General features: G+C 46.3%; 2 non-coding genes across 2 annotated transcripts; both read left to right on the top strand.

The window, feature by feature from the left end:
• Positions 1-1992: 1992 nt before the first annotated feature.
• Positions 1993-2064, top strand: trnag-ucc (transfer RNA glycine (anticodon UCC)). Its single transcript has one exon. It is a non-coding gene; the product is annotated as a tRNA-Gly (tRNA).
• Positions 2065-2496: 432 nt separating this feature from the next.
• trnaw-cca (transfer RNA tryptophan (anticodon CCA)) lies at positions 2497-2568 on the top strand. The gene has a single exon. It is a non-coding gene; the product is annotated as a tRNA-Trp (tRNA).
• Positions 2569-4205: the final 1637 nt, after the last annotated feature.

Genomic DNA, 4205 nt, shown 5'->3' on the forward strand with positions numbered 1-4205 from the left:
CACCACCCTATTAACCTGCCCTTCTGCCTTCAGAGATCTCTGGACAAACACTCCAAGGTCCGTTTGTTCCTCAGGACTTCCCAGTGTCAGGCCATTCACATTAATCCAATAATAATAATATTATATTCTTTATTGTCACAAATAGGCTTATATTAACACTGCAATGAAGTTACTGCGAAAATCCCTACCAAAAGGATCACATCTAATTTTGCAGCGTGAAATTCCATCAGCCACTTTTCTGCCCATTTGACCATTCCGTCTGTATCTTCCTGTAACTCAAGACACTCAACCGCACTGTGAGCTTGAAACTCAGTGAAAGGATTTCACCCTCCTCTCGGAATCTGATCACCACCTCAATCCCAACATTCAGCTTGGGTGGGCAGACAAGACAACGTCCTTCACGCAGCTCCCCAGCACAAACTGGATAATATCCCAAACTCGTATCCTGCTATTGTCACATTGCTCCACCACCTTGTTCTCTTCACAAAACGCCAGGAATCTCAGACCAATTCTCCAGACCTTTGATTCTCTCTTCAAACAACATCTTGTCCCTGATTAAGTCCATCTTGAGAAGAGGGGCTCGGTATTCTGAGTTTCTCTGCAGACATCCGGCTGCTGTTGATGGACCAAAAGAGGCCTCGCGCCTGAAAGCAAGCCTCTCTCACAGCCCTGTCAGCATGTCTCCATTAGACGGTGCAGTCAACACCTGCAGAGTAGATAACAATGGAGAGAAGTGTGAGCAATTTCAGCGTCACAATTCTCTGGACATAGAATTCAAAATATAATATTACTGAAAATACTGAACTGATCCTCTGGGAGCAGGACTCAAGTCAAAGGGGAAAATCCAGTGGATTTTTAGTGGAAAGATTTAACAACTGGATGATGGCAGCTGAAATCAGTCATTGCGTTACAATCTCTGTAGATATTCTACTGAATTTAAACCTGCAAAAGGCATATTTTCCGACTAGAAATCCAACACATTTCCCCCTGTTGTGGAGGAAGTTCTCAATCGCACAGGTGGTCAAACGGAATAAGGCTGGGCTGGGATTTGAGTCCAGATTTGTCTTTAGGGAACAGACACTTTACCGGACGAAGCTACAGAGTCTGATGATGTTCAGCTAATCACAAGGGAATGCTGGAAATACGGTACGGATCTGTAGTATCTGTGAAAAGTGAAATAGTTAACATTTCACAACCTGACCTTTCATTGGAACGATCTGTTTCTCTCTCCACAGAAGCTGCCGGATCAACTGAATATTTCCAGCATTTTCTGTCTTTGTTTCAGATTTGCAGCATCCACAGTATTTTGCTTTTGGGTCAAAGGACAATGAGTTGCCTTTCCTGCTCTGAGGGTTATTGCAGGTCCCTCTGGCTGTGATTATCGCTGATTCGGCCAAACATTTACAATCTATCATTAATTGACCGCGAGAATGGGCGGTGAGGGGATTCTGGAACCGCTGCATGTCCATATGGTGTATGTACACACACAGTGCTGTTCGGGAGGGGTTCCAGGTTTGGATGGTGCCTCGCGGAGGAAAAGTCAATTTCTGGAGTGGGATTCGAGCCCTGACCTCCAGAGGAGACTGCGACCTGCGCTCGGCCAACCTGACGTAGTCGAAAGGTTAGGTGCGTTTGGGCCGAAATCGGGTGCTCTTTCCGAGGGTCGGTGCCGACTCGATGGGCCGAATGGCCTCCTTCTGCACTGGAGGTATTCTATGATTACTGAAATAGGATGAAAATGGCAGCATCCAGGACACAAGGACAAGTTAAGGTCTCAGGCCAGAGTAAGTGTCCTGTGTAATGACACATAGAATGTACATTTATTGTGGACTGGTGGCATCTCCTGGCTGAACAGGAGCCGTGCGACACGGACACTTTCATTCAGGAGCATTTTAAATTGGAGTGAAATAACTTACGCAAATTAAGTATTTGTTACGAAACAGTTAATCAAACTGATCTAAAGAACCAAAAGGACACGTCTCCAATCAGTGAGCGATGGTGGTATAGTGGTGAGCATAGCTGCCTTCCAAGCAGTTGACCCGGGTTCGATTCCCGGCCATCGCAATAATAAATTGGAATCTTTGCAGCTCTTTGTGAGTTTCAAACTGAGGAAGAGAAAGTTTCGCAGTCAGAATTTAGTGGCAAGTACAGCGAGGAGTGAAATAAGTAACTTTCTCATCATTTTTAATGTGGTTTCAATATGGACAGTGTTCCACTATTCACTGCCCAAGCCCTCCGACAAAACTAAAAATCACACCAATTTCACTTCAGCCTCACGAAGGGGACACAACAGACACGTTACAGACGAGGATGGGATATGAAGCTACGTGTACAGAGCACAATGGATTATTGTGCATCACCTTAACCACGTGGTACAGCTGCTTTACTTCAGGGTCCTTTCATATCCCTCAATCTGACTTCTCTGCGTTTATTTCGCACAGTTGGGTGTAAATAAAACATAAATCTATGAGGAGAAACACATACCGGTCCGCACTTGGGCTTGTGGCGCAACGGTAGCGCGTCTGACTCCAGATCAGAAGGTTGCGTGTTCAAATCACGTCAGGCTCAGGATGTTTTTCTGCCGCTGGTTCCAGGAATTTCTCTCTGTGGGAATGTTCCCGAAATGACTCCGTTCAAAGCCGCAATGCTGGTAAATCTTTCCGGATATTTCAGATTTACCCGCTCAGTTTATATTTTTGAGCAGTTTCATCAAACATTCGGATAGCTCAGTCGGTAGAGCATGGGAGTCTACCTCCCAGGGTCGAGGGTTCGAGCCGCACGTTGGCCGCTTCCATATTATTATCTGAGAATATTGAACCAACTGTGCTAACCGTTGTGCTACCGTGCTGCCCAACCAGTTGGTTCAATCTCACTGCTCGTGGGTGAGACCAGAACTACTGGGCAGTTAAAAACAAGGATGTCGCTGTTTTTCGGACGGAGATGAGGAGATTTCTCCCTCTCAGAGAGTTGTGCGACTTTGGAACTCTGCCTCAGAAGGCCGCGGAAGCGGGACATTGATTATGTTCAAGGTGGAGATGGGGAAATTCTTGTTCAGCAAATAAATCAAAGGTTTATCGGGGTTGCATACAACCATTGCATTCAGCCAGTTACCTGGGTGCACGAGCGTGCGGTTTTTTATTTGATATATCAGTTCCACACCATGGTGAAACGGTGTTAAAATGTCGTTTTCATTTCTTCACGTGTTCTCCACTGATATATTCGCTGCAATAACTTCTCTGGGCACAAAGCACAGTAGCACAAGTGGCTAGCACTGTGGCTTCACAGCGCCAGGGTACCAGGTTCGATTCACTGCCTGTCCGCGGAGTCCTCACGTTCTGCCCCTGTCTGCGTGGGTTTCCTCCGGGTGCTCCGGATATCTCCCACAGTGCAAAGTCGTGGATTAGGTGTATTGGCCGTCCTAAATTGCACTAAGTGCCCATACGTTACATACGGGACAATCTTCATAAATAGAAGCGTCATCCGGGCCCTGGGTCACTGCCCCTCTGGAGTTTGCTCATTCTTCCCATGTGTGCGTGGGTTTCACCCCCCACAACCCAAGATGTGCAAGGTATGTGGATTGGCCACGCAAAATTGGCCCTTAATCGGAAAAAAAAAAAATTGGGTACTCTAAATTTACACAGAACTATATAAATAAATAGAAACGCCGAGCACAAAGGCAAGGCCGCTATGGAGATTCTTCATAAAATGCTGCAACAGAAATAGACAATGTTGGATAACTCGGCTGGTCTGGCAGCATCTGTGGAGAGAGAAACAGAGTTACAGTTTCCAGTCCAGTCTGACCCTGCTTCCCATTCTCTGTTTCCCGCTCCACAGATGCTGCCAGGTCTGCTGAGATTTTCCAGCTCTGGGCGACTGACCGGGACACGGTGGGCGGAATGGCCGCACCCTGTGCTGGAACCATTCTATGATTCTATAATTCTAGTAAGAAGTCTTACAACACCAGGTTAAAGTCCAACAGGTTTGTTTCGATTTCACGAGCTTTCGGAGAGCTGCTCCTTCCTCAGGTGAATGAAGAGGTATGGTCCACAAACATATATGTAGACAGATTCAAAGATGCCCGACAATGCTTGGAATGCGAGCATTAGCAGGTGATTAAATCTTTACAGATCCAGAGATGGGGTAACCCCATGTTAAAGAGGTGTGAATTGTGTCAAGCCATCATCTATAATTCTAAACTGTCCTCG

Source organism: Scyliorhinus torazame, chromosome 24 (assembly GCF_047496885.1).
Source record: "Scyliorhinus torazame isolate Kashiwa2021f chromosome 24, sScyTor2.1, whole genome shotgun sequence".
Lineage (NCBI taxonomy): Eukaryota > Metazoa > Chordata > Chondrichthyes > Carcharhiniformes > Scyliorhinidae > Scyliorhinus > Scyliorhinus torazame.